Raw genomic sequence first — 17,615 nt, 5'->3', positions numbered from 1 at the left:
ACATACATACATTCGTGAATACATAAATTCATGAGTAAGTCTACATAGCAAAAATGGAACATCTTAACACAGGCAGAAAAACGGTTTGACTATCATAAATTTGCTGGAGTACTCATTCGCAGGTTTGTGGGTTGGCAACTCAATCAGTAACCATGCATCACAAAACCAACACACAAGCACACACACACACTTGTGTGGGTTGGCAACTCAATCAGTAACCATGCATCACAAAACCAACACACAAGCACACACACACACATATACATAAAAAGATAAAAAAAAAAAACACCAGACATGGAATTTTAGTTGATGGAAGATTCTGAAAGAGCAGACTTACTCTTTTAGCTTTAAAATGATGTATGACTCAATTGAAATGGACTCCCTAACCTATCTAAACATGGGAAGAAATCATGTACTCTGGAATAGTGTGTACTGAGAAAGGAGGCTCCCAAGTATAGGGTCTATTTAAGCGTTTAATCATACGAAGCCATGTAAGCTGTGTAAAATAAAGGGAAAAAAGAAAATAAGACTTGGAATTTGTCAACACTGACAAATTAGGTGATCCGATCTAATGGGAAATCAATGATTTGAGTCCTGATCCCAATAGGCATGACCATACAGGTTTCATCTGTGTTGAGGGGACATTGGCCATGTGATGTTTGGAGTCTCATTTAGAAAAGGGAGTCAGACCTGCCATCTTTGCTACCGAATTCCGTATACCCTAACAAAGATACAGAATGAAGTATATTTGACCTTTGACCCCATTTTGCACAGACAAGATGGCATCTGAGCAAAAAGTAGTTATTTTGTGAAATGATTCTTGTAACATGGTCTTTGCGTGTGCAAAATATGGGAAAGATAGGACATGTATTCACCAAGACATAGGATGAAACATTTATGACTTTTGAACCTAATTTACATAACCAAGTTGGTGTCCGATCAAGTAATTGTTGTTTTATGAAATAATGTACGTGACATGAACAAAAGTTGTGTAAAATATGGGAGTGATAGGTGCTGTTTTTCTTGAGTTATTGCAAAGAAAGTTGAAGAAAGAAAGAAACATCTCAATACATCGAAGATAAGCTTTAATTTCAACCAAGTTTTTTGACATGATCCCGACATTCTATGAAAAAAAAACCAAAAGGCAATAAACAATAGCCCAGAGTCTCAGCTACAACCTGGGAGAAATTCACCTAAGGGTAAGTGAGCTAGTTCTCGATAAAGATAGTCATGTCAATTTTCATTTCCAGAAAAACTGCACTTCCATAGAGATAACACGTTAACTGGTCAAAGTTGACAAGATTACTTTTAATCCATTTTTACGAGATGATATCCTCATTCAATCATAATTTCGTTATACACATATGAAAGAACATTTAACAAGCTACAACATACTGAAATCTGGGGGGAAATCGGCAAAGGATAAGTGAGATACTCTCGAGTGAACTTGAAATTTGATGACGTCATTTTGAAAATTTACTTTTTTATTTCATTAAGAAATTTGATATCTTTTAATCATTTTTCCAGCATTGCCATCCCATGAAATGACATGTGCAACTCATCAGCTTTCAGAATATGTAAAGAAATGGGGGTCACTGTCCATCCTGACGAGTAAAATCGGATTTAAAATTGGCGATTTTTTGGCATAGGTTGACCAATTTCACCTACACGAGTCCTCACGTAGAATATGGGCTTGGGACTCTTTGTTGGTTTGTGATGCACGGTCACATAAAGTCACGGATACAGAAGCCATTGCTTCTATACTTTGATAAAAATAAGACTGCCAACCAACCCAAAAAAGAAAAGGAAAAAGAACAAGCAAATAAACAAATTAGAATAATGTGGTGACTGATGACTGTTCCCCCCGGTCCTGAATACCATTTTGTTATTTATTTTTTTTTATGTCAGGTGGCATTTTGTCTTTTATTGTACGGTGTATACACGTCAAACAAAATATTTCACCAATGTAATATTATTTGAAATTTATCTGTTGTCAATATGTGTTTATGAATGTGTGAAAAAATCAAATTTCCATGCCATGTTTCTATACATAATTTGGAAAATAAAGAAATGAAATGAATGAGGATGTCATTGAAGTATATAATATTTGTATGATAAAAGGCTATCGAATGTTCATGCGACGATACTTATAACTGTTGGGAATTATGTTTCTCAACGAAATAGTAAATCTGTGTTTCTATGGATTAACAAACCTCCTTTCCCTACTGCGTATTTAAAGAACTATACACCACAGAGTCCCTATGCAATATCAGTGTTTAACGTTTAATCAACCAGATGAATGAAATATATGAAGACATGAATATAAGAACGACCCAAGTCCAATATTTTGCCAAATTCAGTTTGACATGGGAAAGTGTAGCTTATGAATGGACTCATCTTGTGTATTTAATGATAAATCCTAATTACCCCTGGTAGTGCCTGAAATGAATGAGTTAAATCTTATATGAATGTAAGAATGAAGGACTTGGGTCATTCTTACATTCATATTATAGCGCCCTCTCTCATCCTTCTCTCATCTCTATAGCAGAATATCATGTATATGATTCTAAGAACGACCCAATTCCATCACACAAAATGGCCTTTCCACAATTAATGCAAATGTTAATTGTCATAATAATATACCTGTATGTTCTAATTTGTATGTTACAGTGTTGCCTTCCCATCACAGTTAAATAGAATATTATTGGACAAATAAAACAGATATGAAGTTGTTTTTTTTTTTTCAAGTTTACTCGAAATGGTATTCCATGGACTTGGGTCGATCTTATATTCAGATACTCATATGTTTTGTGTGTGTGTGTGTGTGTTTTTTTTTTTAATCAGTCATCTCTTTGACATTGTTACACATTGGTGTTTTGAGAGCGTTTTGCGATAATTTTCGTCCCTATTCTATTTGACACAACAGTTTCAAATGAGAGCATACACGTTGGAATACAGCAAAGCTCCTTTCTAAACTTTATTTTGGTTGATTTGCCTACTCTTTATATTTGGCGTCTGTTAAATTGATCATGAATGTATATAATTATGTATGTATGGTATATATTCAAATGAATGAGTTAACCGTGTACATCGATTCCTTTTGAATTTGCCAGCATCATAATCATTAGCAACACGATTCCTTAAGGAATGGATACACATACATATATCATAATAATCTACTCATGTACCTTCCATTATAGAACTAGCATTTTAGTGCCCCCGTAAAAACAAAACAAGCAAGCAAACAAACACACGCAAAACATAAAACATTGAGAAAAAGAAGAAAAAAAAGCTGTGAGTGCCTAAGAATCATTACAAACAAACACACACACACACAACTCGATCAACGAACATAATTATTATTATTCTCTACTCACCAGGGTAAAATCCTACGAATGCAACCAAAAGAACAAGGAACAATTTTCGGGCCATTTGTGAAGCACTGAAGGGCATATCAGCTCGGTTTGGCAGAGATCGTTGATGGTCCATGATGTTCAGTCAGTTCAATGGATCTTGCTCAAGTGAGAACGAGCGGCTACCTAGTTCGAGCGCGGCAGAAATATTGGTTACTTTGGCTCTGACTATCGGCCGTGCTCTGTTTAATTCGCAATTATCGACGATGCCAGCGCAATAAAGCGATTAATCTTTGGTTCACTCTATCAGTGTGTCTTGTTGGTCTGTTTGTGTCTCTTCAAAAAAAAAAAAAAAATTATAATTATAACGATCATACAGTATACGCGTGCGTTTGGGCAATGAAAACAAATGCGTTGGTGCCCATAAGTAGTAAAAAAAGAATACCATCTCTGCGTAGTATGTGTGTGTGTGTGTGAGTGTGTGTGTGTGTGTTTGTGCTTGTTTGGAAGTTATGTTATAATTGAGGAGCGCCAGTTTTTTTTTTTTCCTTCGGGTTCAACCCTTTCATTCAGGTTTAAATGCATTTAGATTAGCAATAACTTTTACTCCACCTCGATCAATAAACGTCTCTATATTCAAATGAAGCCATGGTAGGAATCTAGAATAATAATGATTAAGTGGTACGTCAAGTCGTTCTCCCCCAAAATAGTTTTTTTTTTTTTCCTCAACAAGCCGGTGTAAAAGCGACAATTTCTGAGACAATAATGGTTTAACCGTTCTCTCATGTTTCCCCATATTCTGAACCGGCATTCAATATCCATCTATATATCAAGAACTATTAGGTACAGTGTAAAAAAAAATGTCACCACCTACAGTGTCAAATTAACACAACGAAGTGCCAGGTGAACACTTTTCAACACCATCGCAACATACTTTCTACACCTGTCCTCCATTGACCCAAGGTGGTAAATCTAACACCGGTGTTTCTTTAGTGAATAATACAAAATGGCTTTAAGCCAGTCAATAGTATGTTACATTTATGTTAGAAAATTGGGATCATGACTTGCATGGGGAATCTAATAAACAATGCACTTTTGGATCTTAGTATACTTCTACACGCCAAGACCATTCTTGGCTGCGTACCCATTGCCAGTCAGGAACGTTAAAGATGAGCAGTGAAATTTTCTTGTATTGTCGCAGTCGGTTCCCCCAAAATGATTTAAAGGAATGGTACAGTATTGGTGGAGATGAAAATTGGGCTTGAACTTCTTTTGCGAGATACCAAGAAAACACTTATGAAATAATGCAGAGCATACCATTTTTAGAGGAATTCAAACTTTACTTGATAAAAATCGGGTTTGGAATAGATGAAACATCCAAAAACAAAGTAGAATAAAACGATCGTAATAACTTGTGGGTCCCACACTTTATTAGGATCGCTCTGTTTTGGATATCTCGGCCATTTCAAAACCAAATTTCATCAAATAAACACTGAATCCCCCTTGGAATTACACGCTCTTTCATATGTCATTAGAGGTTTCTCACTATCTCACAAAAAAAAATAAAAACCTGAATTTAAGTCTCAACCAAAACTGTACGATCCCTTTAAATGGAAGGAGGGGGAGCGTGAGTGGGTGGATGGTGAGAGAGAGAGAGAAAGAGAGAGAGAGAGAGAGGGAGAGGGAGGGAAATAATACTTTAATTTAACAGTTAGCAGTTTAATCTACCTAATGCACGATATGCGTGTACAGGCTATCAAGGTCAAGTCCATCAAATGCAATTGGAAATAGGTCTTTCATTGTCGGCGAGAACCTAACCGTCTTTTTATCAACCCCATTGATATAAATTGGTTTGCTTGTGATGTAATCCAATAAGTATTGCCTGAGGCGATTAAAATGATAATGAACAAAACAAAAAGCGCACGAAACAGGACCATAACCAAATACTCATTTAACAATCCGTCATAATGAAGAGAATTTAATTCCACGGAGCAATCCAAGGTCATTCGTTGACGCTGAAATGGATCCTATGACACGATAGTATTATGGCTTTTATCTTTCTTTTTTTTATGGCACGTACTTTTGATGATAATATCATCAAAACCAAACCGTTCTTCTCATCAATCAATCATGTGGTTTACCTCCCATCGTTGAGGTTGCATTACTCATCACGAATCAAGTACAACAAAAAGAGAAAATTTCTTAACTCCTATATATATATATATATATATATATATATAATATATATATATATATATATATATGAAGGGTTTGTTTGCAAAAACCGATAAGTCCATTTTTGAAGATTTTGAAGTACGATCTCTGTCATAAAGTACAAAATAATACCTTTTAAATGATATATCGGGCACTACATATAAAGGTATATTTTCGAAGTTATGGTCAAAAGAAGCAAAAATTTTCTTATTATTCTCTTTATTTTTCTTTACCTTTAATCGCAAATATCTCAATTTGGCAAATATGGACTTATCGGTTTTTGCAAACAAACTCTTCATATATATATATATATATATATATATATATATATATACATATATTAATAAATGGGTCAGAGTTTTGAACGATGTACAATTGAGCCTAAACAAAACCAAATTTTAAAAGTGGAAATTACTCAAAACCATTTATTTTACCTGAAAGAGTATGTTTCAAGCTTTGATATGAACCCAATTATACCAGGATCTTTCCAGAGGAACAAGTTTTTATTCACCGCGGAAGTTTACCATGCTCAGTGCAGCGAACGTTCGTCAGGAATGATACTGCACATACATTTGAATACCATTGAACATAGCTTGCAATTATTTATTTAAGTTTATAAAGGTAACGAAATATTTAACGAGATATATGAATGTGTTCGCAGAATATTAAGATTGTACTCTTAACATGTACGTAATGGTAGACAACTGATGATTTAATCAAATTCGTTATTCCTTTTGAAATATTATTGTTTCGCTAAAGACTTTCCCCACTTTACGCGCATTTTACAGAAACTCAATATTTCGACCTCTTATTTCACTATCCCATACTTTCATTCTTACTCCCAAATAATAAGATTTTTTTAAAGATGTATCTGATCTAGTCAGTCTCTATAACCCCACAAACATAGCATAGTATTCATCACGGAGGTTCGCATATAGCTCACGGACGTACGGAACAAACAAGATATTAAACAATGCAGTTATCTGGAGTTGGAAACGCATTCTACTCATTACAAACTGCAATATCATGTCGAGAACAAACTCCTCTGCAAAATCCTAAATAGTTATTACTAATTCTCAATTCCAAAAGGTGGTTTATCTTTTCATGCTGAGGAATGAAAGAAAACACTTTTCCATCTCTCGTACATGAACGTACAAACGTACGTGTAATCTTAGTGACGTATGTCCATCTGATGAAATATTACGCCTTGTCGTTAGTATGTTCCATCAAGCAAATCAGAGAACTCGGAATTATAACGGCTATACCATTTGTAAATTTACACTTCAGGTTTAAAGCACCAAATGAAATGTTATGCCTTGTCAGTTGTAAGCAGGCCATCGGTAACCTCTGAATATTGGGGAAAAAAGCTATTTTCTACACGCACTGCTTTCAGTACCATTACCCAAATAAATTGGATGATGTTTTTGACAGCATGTGTTATAATAACTCTATATAGATGTCTTAACCGAAGATCGGTTATTAACCCAAGTCCGTATGAAAAAAAAAATAGAACAGGAAGATTTCCTTAGGAGTTGACTGATTTCAAAAATTTAACGCTCCCATGCAATCGCGATAAAGAGCACGTCCTTGAGAACGAATATATTCATCAAAATTTTGTAATCACGAAGTAAAGATTCAGGTCCTAAATTTGTTACCTAAAGTCTACGATACAAAATTTTCTTTAAACGAACAAGGTCACAGGTGAATATTTCACAAAATTTACAAAGAAAAACAAAAAGAATGTGCTCCGTTATTGAAATACAAAGTTTAGCTGCGGAGGCCAAGAAGAAATCTCTCTGCGTTGCTCTTTGTGTCATACACTGTTACCAAGGAGAATTTGTGTTATTATATTCGTCAAAAATGACATAAGGTTTGTTACTCCGAAGTTTCGTTAAAACACAGTAAAACAGTAAGTCCATATGTGACCCTGCACCTCAAAACAAACAAAAAGTCGCCAGACATGAATTTTTAGTTAAGACTATATTCTGAAAGAGCAGACTTTAAGCTTTAAGATGATGTATAACTCAAATCAAATGGACTCTCCTAACCTATCTAAATATTGGAAAGAAAGCACAAACTCAGGAAAAGTGTGAACTGAGAAAAGAGGTTCTGAAGTACAGTGTCTATTCAAGCGCTTAATCTTTACCAAACCGTGCTAGCTGTGCGATGAATGGGACAAAAAACAGGAAGTAAACCACCAGAGTAACTACAATGAAGGGATTATCAGATTAAACTGAAATTAAGCATGCCTCATTAACAAATTCTTTCCATAATTTATGCCAACTTTCAAAGCAGTAGCACTATCCTTTCAAAAATTATTTGAGTTGAAAGTGAAGAGTGTGGACAAAGTTTTTCGGAAATGAAAAAGGGATTCTAAAGACACACCTAATCACACTATTCTACCAGAAATGTTCGAGATACACTGCTAAAAAACACACTTTATAAATATTTCGGCAAGGCAGTCTATGAAAAAATACAAATGCTATCACAATTATGATAATTGTGACCCGCCACGACAAAAGGATCCGCAAGTCAGGGGAGATCATTTTTCTTTAAAGAAAAACAAAATACGTGATTTTATTTCTTTATTCTTCCACTTTGATGCCATTTATAACACGAGTCATAGAAGAGTTCGGTTGCGGATATATAGATGATCTATTAGAATACGTCGAAAGGTTTAGGAAATCAGCGTTTCGAGAAAACTGCCCTTCAACATTTTCCTTCAGACGCAATTATGATCAAGGGGGGCAAGACAATTTTCACCTTGACGGTATTAGAAGATATGCTCCTATCAACCCTTGCGATGTTCATTCAAACTTATCGCCAGTGGTCTACAAACGGCCAATCAGAAACCAGAATGCCACGCATAATCCAATAATATCACTCGCTTGTTGCTTGAATATAGCGTTGCATATTATCTAAATGCCATTTGAAATCTGACTTGACGAAAAAAAAAATCGTATTCCTTCTCCAGTAGTTCCCTACTTTTTTTTTTTTTTTTTTTTTTTTGGTTAGAGGTTATAAAGAGACAAATAAAACGATTACTTATTTTTTCCCCTATTTTTTCATGTATCTCGTTGTGTTAAACTGGTCATTGACATCCTAAAAGGCATATGTAAATGAAAGACAACATGCCAAGTTTGCTATTTTTACCTTTGTGCTTTGGAAGATCTGTTTACACATGTGTAAAGCTTCCTCTCATATTAACCTCCTAGCTTAATAGTCAAATGAATGTCCTAACATATGGTACATAGAGACAATATTGATTTTCATCAAGATCTTCAAAGAAAAGTAGTAGTTAAAAAAGGGTATAGTTTAATAACACAAGTGTAACTGTCCTCCATCCCCCCCCCCAAGAAAAAAGAAATTTCTCTAACAAATAAATTCAAAGGACCATTGTTCAAATCAGATAAAAAAAGATGGGCACAATGACACACATATGCAAATACCAACAAACAAAAGTTGAACAGTCATTCGAAGACAAAGTGGTTATACTTTCTGATTTTGTCCTGTGTTGTATTATAATAATTCTGCACGTGTGCCATTACACAAGGACGATTGAGACTGTGGCAATTTATATGTGCATTGGACACCTTCATTGGGTGGACAAACTAATACCATAAGCATTTTGACCAGTCCTGTAATCTGTCATGCTTGTGACGGAATCCGTTTAAACTTCAATCTTCAGCTCGTGAGTGAGTGAACGTTAAGGACTTCATAATATGTAATACAACAATCGACGTAGTAATTTTGTTATCTTTTCAAAACTTTTCAAATGCATATAAAAAAAAGAAAAGAAACACGCAGATAGAAGGTTATAAGTTAATAAATAAAATCATTTCCATGAAATAAATTTCTATTTCTGGCCTCGTATCCATTAGCAGGCAGTAACGTTCGTGATGAGGTGTGAAATGTCCTTGTATTGTCAAAGACTGTCCCGCAAGATTGTTAGAATGGAGGGGGGGGGGGTGAGAGAAAGACAAGATGGAATTCTTACAGAGTTTGAAGTTTAAGTTGCATATATATGTGCACAGGTTTTGAAGGTCACACATATAAAATGCATCAAATTTGCCAAAGAGGTTTTCATTATCGGTGAACACTTTGATATACAATGTTCTATTTTGTTTGTTTGTGATGTTATCGCATTAGTATTGCCTGAGCCGATAAGAATAGCAATGAAAAAAACAAACAAACAAACAAACACAAGGAATATGATCATAACCGAATATTCATTTATCAATCAGTCATAAGAAAGAAAATTTAATTTCACAAAAGCAATTCACGGTTATTCGTGGAAACTAATGGCTCTTATGGTACAATAATATCGCAAAACATCATTATCATTATCATCATCATTATTTGATGGCATATACATTTTGATGATATTACCATTAAACCAAATTGTTCTTTTCATCAATCATTCGTGCCGCTTATCAGTTATCATCAATGTTGCTTTAGGCATCAGTAACCGAGAAAAGTACAGCCAAAGGTGAAATTTTCCTGCTCCTTTTGGCTTCACAATCCCCACAGATAAAAAAAAAAAAACACACCAAAAGTTCAATGTGGATTGAATGAAAGCAACAACTTTAGTAGAACACGTCGATGAAGTAGTAGAACACGTCAAGGGAAATCGAACAATTGCGGCAAGAGTTATGGATTCTTAAAGCTCTGGTTAATGAACCACTGGTTGAAGAAAGTACTTTTGTTTATGACATCATGTGTGAAGAAAAAAAAATTGACAGAAAAATTCAACATGCATGCATATCATCCAAGTGTCAATCGGGACTGACACATAATACTACAAATACAGAGAAAAGTTGCAGACAAGATTAAACTAAAATACCATACCGACTACTATATAGTTTAAATCGATGTGTGCCATAGCGTGTATGCCTTGCCCCCTTCGCCCAAATGCTCACCATTGTGCTAAACTTATATTTTGAGACCGCGGTATTTAATGTTAGAAAATGTAGCTTAATGACAACTGTAAAGAAAAATGCATTCCTGGGTGCAATGTAGGACCTTAAATGTCACGGCACTCATCAGATGCATGGTTGGGAGCTTAAGGAACTGGTGAGGCTGGCAAGCCACCGACTTTGTCGGGTTTGTGAACAAGGTATATTTCTTGACATTTTTTAAAGACAATAGTAGTGTGCCGCATGCGATGCGGGTCACTATACCTCGCTCCTCTCATGCGTTCGTACCATTCTCCTGGGCACGCAACACTACTTAGTTCTTCATATATATTTTTTTAATCGTTTGTTGTTGTTTTTTCTTATTTGCAAGGTCTCTCTCTATTAAAACGATGCCTTTTTACCAGGCAATGGTAGGCATTGGACACACTACTACGGAAATGCACAATTTGATTCTAAATATCTCTTCACTATAGCAATTGCTAATTAAACCGGGATAATCACGATAGTTACGGAATTGTGCATTTATGTTGGTCTTCTGTTCAACAAAGTGATTCAAATTTCCAGTAACCCTCAGAGCCCCATCCGGTCCACAGCCCAACGTAGTTTACCGGCAAAGGATTTAAATCTGTCCATTCGAGGAAAGGATTGACGTTGCCTTGGCGACCGACCTGAAGCCGTCCAGCTGCGCTTAAAGTCACCCAGAAGTAATCGTATACCGGCATCTTTGTTAGTGTGGACTCTATTGCATACGATGAAGCAACCGAGGTACATGAGCCCTTAGCTGAGGAACTAGTAGCCGATATGCAGCTCCGTTGTAGGAGGAAATATGTGTTGCCTCCAATTCCGAACACTGTATTAAAAAAAAAAAAATGCGTCACATAATTATAGTGTAAGGTACTTACAGTGCTGTTCGAAAGATACTTGAATACAATTTTAAAGTGCGACTTCCATTCCATTTTTTTCTGTTTTCTTTCATATTCCTTCCTTCCTTCCTTGCACTAATAATTGATATTATCATTTGTACGGTGTAATAAAACACCGACAAAGATATATAAATGATAAATTGTATTTATTATGTATTATTATGTGTATGTTAAAACATTTATAATACAATTGAAGCAAGCATGTAAATTCGGTAAGCATAAGAATCGATCCACTGACTTATAGTAGAACCAAAATTTTACACACGAAAATCTCGGAAACAGAAAGTAAACGTATGCCGTCAATTAGGCTTTTTTTTTTTATTTGTCAGTTTATTCGGGTTTGAATTTCCTTATAAATACAATCTTCTCCATTCAGTAATATTAAATCATAAATTAAAAAAAAAGAAAACAGCCACAATCCAAGCACATGCAGTGATAAATCATACCAGATAAAAGTACAGCAGCTGTAGCTGAGATAAGAACGGGCATCTTTTAGTTACGTGTATACGTGTCCGAGCTCGTGTTTGCGTCTGTTGGTATATTCTTCGATTTCGCTCAATCCCCACCCCACCCCCCATCCCCCGTATTATATCAGAAATGCCAAATTCCATTTTTTTTTTTTTTTTGAGTGAAATTTTCACAACTCGGCGTCTCGGCACGCGCGCGTGCGCTCGAGCGAGGGTGTGGGAGGAGGGTGTCCATTTGGAAACTCAATGGCATGAACATAGTTTTTGGATACAAGAGGTTTTATTTTTTCCCCATATTTCAAGCTATTTTATTTCTCCCTCGGAACTTTTGTTTCATTTTGTGTTTGTGTGTGGTAAAATCGGAAATTGAAATGCATATTTGGGAGAGCTTACAATTACCGATCAAGACTAGCTATAGCAATCACTTGGAAAAAAAGAAAAAGAAACCCAAATAAACAAATATTACAAATAATATTCTTTTGCCTTTTTCACTATTCTGTAAGGTATCGTCTGACATTCTATATTATGTGACCCTGCATCTCAAAACCAACAAAAAGTCATCAGATATGGATTTTAGTCAACGGCAGATTATGAAAAAGCAGACTCTAAGCATTAAAATGATGTAGAACTCAATTTAAAATGAATAGACTCCCCTAACCTACTTGAATACTGTAAAGAAAGCACACACTCTGGAAAAGTGTTAACTGAGAAAAGAGGCTCTGAAGTACAGCGGCTGTTCAAGCGCTTAATCCTTAAGCTACGCTTACTGTGCGATTAAGGCACAAAACACGGGATGTAAACCACCGGAACATCAACAATGAAGGGATTATCAGATAAAGCTGAAACTGAGCATGTTCCTTTAACACATTCTGTTCATGATGAATCTAAACTTGAAAAGCAGTATCTATCCTTTCAAACGTTATTAGACTTGAAAATGAAGAGTGTGCAAAGGATTTCAAGAAATAAAAAAAAGGCCTCTAAGACATACCTAATTATTATACTCTCCCCAACTCCCCCTCAAAAAAAAAAAAAAAAAAAAAAAGGTTGTAGAAAAACTGGTGAAAACATGCTTTCCCATTCATGTCATGATTCCAAACTAAAGGATAATGTAGAAGAAGGATAGCTCTTTTAGAAAACGTAAAAAAAAAAAAAAAACAAACCTCATTGACTCTGATGACCCTTCTCATCTTTGTTGAGTCATCACTTGAAATCAAGAGGTGTCACTTTTTGTTCGTGTTGTGATGCACGGTCGCATATACTACTGTTCATAGATGCATATTCAAGTTCGCTCTCCATCTATTATAGGAATCCACTTCCTAGTAAGTAGCTTAATACCACCCTTGGACACGAAAAGCAACATAGTGTGAACATGAACCCACGATTGTCCTGCTCAATTTGCTTTCAGTGTGACACGTTGTGATTTGAACATATCGTCGGTCGCATTACGAACCGGCGAATGTTCGAATTTGGGTCAATTTTTCAAAATTCACTTTTTTCCATTTTTTTGAATGTCCATACCAAACTCTATCTATCCCCAAAATATCAAATCGCAAAATTCACGAAAACATGTATTTTTGGTAGTGACGAATTTTCAAAATGTCCAAATGCTGCAATTTGTGACATTACGAACCGGCAAATGTTCGTATTCGCCGGTTCGTAAAATCCCTGTTCAGACGGAACACACGTGAGGTATGTGGGGCGAATCGAGGAGCTTGCGAGGCCGCGAGCGAGGGCTCGTCATCACCATCAGTCCCATGCACTCGGAATTGTGCTGGTATGTAACTACTAGGTGCATTTTGTTGCTCATTTGTTATTTAATCTTCTGTTTAAAAACAAAAGTAATGATAATCTGGGCAGGTTCATGTGTAATCATAAAATATTACATCAGAGAAGTAGAATTGCTCGACATTATCATGTAAAAGTAGCTTTCCTGTGTATTTCATTTCCTTGTAGATCCTACACAGTCGTACACCTAGCCACCATTTTTGTCGAAGGGGGTCCTTGATTATTCTTGGTCAGAGATAAAGCAATCCTCCCATACAACCCGGATGCATTGTTTTTTAAACTAAAGCATAGTAGAATCTATAAACTGAAAAAAAAATATCGTGTAGCTATTGCAAATACCCAGGTAGAACTGAAAATAGGCCCAAAGTAATAAATGATTATCATTGTTTTCAAAGATTGATGTTGTTGCATAAAAAAAAAAATAGTATTTAGGCCCTAAGTAAGAATGAAATTGCATGATGAGACTGTTTAGCGTCAGTGCTAAGTCAGTTATAGTTACATATAGCTTCCTTAAGCATACAAGAATAGCTGCTCTGGCCTAGTAGTCTAACTAAAATCCTGCATAAACAGTAAATTTATAGGCTAGTTCGAGGTTGTATTCACCGGTATGTTACTTATTTTGATTACCGGGACAGATATCAATGAACTTTCAGAAAAATTAAACGAAGTTGATTACCGGTACCGGTACTCACAGTTTTTTTTAACACTCATGTACCGGTACAAGTATAAGCCTATATCCAGGGATTTTTATTCTATATAAGTTACCGTGGTATCCTATTTGTGCCCTGATAATACTGACATGATTTTCCTTATTTATATCTTGGGGATAATTCTAGGAGCAGCAGGCCACTACAAGCAGGAGCCGAGTCCCCACAAACAAAGGCAGCACCGCTATCATTACAACTGTAGCAGCTAGCATCCCAGGAACATCAGCAGCACCTCTCGGCGCAGGAGCAGCATTAGCAGAGCCTGTAAAGTGCAACTGTAGCAGCTGCTGAACTTCTCCATACAATTGTAGTCGCGAAGCCTCTATGTACTACAGTAGGCCTACCGACAGTACTATTGCAACAGAGCGTCTACGTATGCTACCGTAAAACTCTACATTTGTAGCAGCATGATCCTAACTTTCAACTGTAGCAGCTGAGCCTTTCAGACTGTAGCAGCAGAGCCTCTACGTACAACCGCAGAGAGTAGTGGTGATGAGGATGTTTTTCCTTCTGCCTATAATGGTAAGTTTGATTCGTAACAAGTGATTATGGTACCGGTACTTGTGGACCATAAAGTGTACCGGGAACCAGGTATTCACAAACATTTCTCAGTTTACGGTGAATGGAATAGGTCATTTATTACTTTCAGTGGAATAGATGATTGAACAATACCATGTCATTTGACAGAAATCACTGTTTTGATATCTGGAATGTAATGTAGTCATACCTTTTCTGTAATGTCGATCTTATCTAACTCTACTGTCAAGTATCTTATGCAGATATTAACCTGGTGAGGACAGGCTCATGTTGATATTACAAGCTCTTCCCTAGGCACCTGCTTGAGCATACTTGGGGGAAGTTTCTAATGGCCTTACTGTAATTATTTCATACATGTATATCAATGTTGACTGCTACTCAATGTATTAAAAGAGAAAAAAGCAAGCACTAATACTTCTGTGTATAAGATTGTTAGGTTTTTATGTGAAAGACATCACATTTCTAATCAAAGAATGTGTAGCAGTTATCATTATTTACCTTTGCCAACCCCAAGGTGTAAAAGCTCGACCAATAGCACCTGAATTACTATGCCCTTCAGAGATCAGCAGACTTTGATGACAATTTTTTTTTTTTTTGCATTTCAAATAGGTATGCTGGCTGTAGCTATTTTCATTTTGTCTCACAAAATGTCGTAGGTGATTGCCTGTAAAGAATTTCCTTATGTTACTTTGTTTTTTCTTCTGAAATTGTGCTTTAGCTCAATACTCTTCTTCACATTTTTCAAACCTGCAGGTACTTGTAATGTTTTATCACATAGTGTATGACACAACTGTCAAATTTCTCACTGAAATTGTCCATACAATTTTTTGTGTTTTTGAACCACCGTAGGCATAGATGTTCTTGTAAAGTGGAAGAGGGATGGTTCTATGAATCCTGTCAGCTCAAGTGACCTCTATCATGCTCAACGGACCAAACCGAAACAAGGTTCCTGCGTACATATGAGAAGTGAAAATGGCTGGTGGAAAGGGAGGATGCTTCAAGTCTTCAACATGCCCATGGATGGACGTAGGATGTCAGTTGACGAGGGCATTCCTCTTTCTGCCTGAGGTAATTTGAATACATAGTTACTGATTTGTTCTACATCAATAAGTTTATCAAGATATATTATGTCTTTTTTCATTTTAAAATGATGTAGAGATTTTTATGCATAGTATCATGTAGGTACAATGTACTTTCATTGCATTACCATTTCAATATGTACTTTCATTGCATTACCATTTCAATATAAATGTTCAATTCTGTGTAATGAATAAAACAAATGTCGTAATTGCAGTTTGTAATGACTGTAGGATGCTGAAGACTGTTAGCTTTCCACTTCCTTTCTTTAAAAGTCTGATATTGATTATTACTTACAATTTATTATGTCAACGTCTCTTCTCAGTCCCAAAACAAAATCAATTACTGATAATTTGTTTATGTGCATGTAATACACTGTAGATTCTAGTGTCCATGATAGATGTTTGCAAGTATATCTAGTATAAATCTTGTTGATTCTACCCTCAGGATGGTCACATAATTTTTTTCATTGATGCATTGTTTACAACTTCCCCAGCAGTATCGTTACTTGCGACAGCAGTAGCAGAGCCTCAACGTCGATTTGTGACAGCTGAATCCCCAGAAACATCAGCAGCACCGCTTGAAGCAGCAGCAGCAGCAGCAGCAGCGGAGCCTGTACATACAGCCCTAGCAGCTGAGCCTCTAAGTACGACAACAGTGGTAGAGCCTCTACTTACAACTGTAGCAACTGAGCCTCTACTTACCACTGTAGCAGCAGAGTCTCTACTTGCAACTTTAGCATCTGCACTTCCAGGAACATTAGCAACACTGCTAGAAGCAGCAGCAGCAACAGAAGCAGAGCCTCTACAAACAACTGTGGTGTCCGCATTCTAAGAAACAACGCAGCAATGTTACCTTTGAAACTGAAGGTAATTCAACTGGAGTTGAGAAGTTCAGGGCATTGTACAACTGCTGTTTGTATTTCTTGCATTATCTGTCTGTGTGGTGCAAATTCCTAAAAAAGCAATTATGAGCCAAAACTTAATTTTCCAATAACAAATGTAAAATAATTTAAACATGTGATAAATACTTTGATTATCTTTTTTTTTTCTTTTATCCTTCACTCTTGTAAGAAAAAGTTTGTGGCAGGCAACCTGTAAAATTTAAAGAAAATAGTTTGTCTTCTGCAAAGAATAGTTAAAAAAAAAAGGAAATGAAGTAACAATTATTCAACCAGACTTGGCAGTTTCATCAAATCATGTATTTGTTTTCCTTGCATTAGGTGTACCTGATTTCAATTTGAAAGCAGACTAAGTCCTCCACTCTTATTTCAGATTACAAAGAATACTGAACCTTGCTGGATGATGGAAAACTGTTAAATCTCAAGAAAGCAATGTCCCTGTCAGACATTGAAGAACCGATTTTGATGGTAACCGGACACAGGAAAGCAATAGAAAACTGTTTGTGAAGTGTAATGGAAGTACAGCATATTCATATTATGCTGTATGTATTCTATACTGCCCTCTATCTAGTCTTGTTGGTATACATCTGGTTGTATTTACATTATTATATGTAGTGCACTAACTGTTGACCAACTTTCCTAAAATAAAGACCATTTAGGCAAACTATTGTACATGTTTCTTGTAAGGAAAGGAAAGGGAATTATTGGTGAATTTCTTGCTCATAGTGCCTTGTA

The 17,615-nt window shown here is 36.0% G+C and overlaps 1 long non-coding RNA gene across 1 annotated transcript; it reads left to right on the top strand.

The window, feature by feature from the left end:
- Nucleotides 1–13,395: 13,395 nt before the first annotated feature.
- On the top strand, nt 13,396–16,965 carry LOC140246955 (uncharacterized). Its single transcript, XR_011902569.1, has 4 exons — nt 13,396–13,647; nt 14,495–14,887; nt 15,752–15,970; nt 16,479–16,965. It is a non-coding gene; the product is annotated as an uncharacterized lncRNA (long non-coding RNA).
- The last annotated feature ends 650 nt before the right edge of the window (nt 16,966–17,615 follow it).

Source organism: Diadema setosum, chromosome 3 (genome assembly GCF_964275005.1).
Source record: "Diadema setosum chromosome 3, eeDiaSeto1, whole genome shotgun sequence".
Lineage (NCBI taxonomy): Eukaryota > Metazoa > Echinodermata > Echinoidea > Diadematoida > Diadematidae > Diadema > Diadema setosum.
This window is presented reverse-complemented; position numbering and strand designations above follow the sequence as displayed.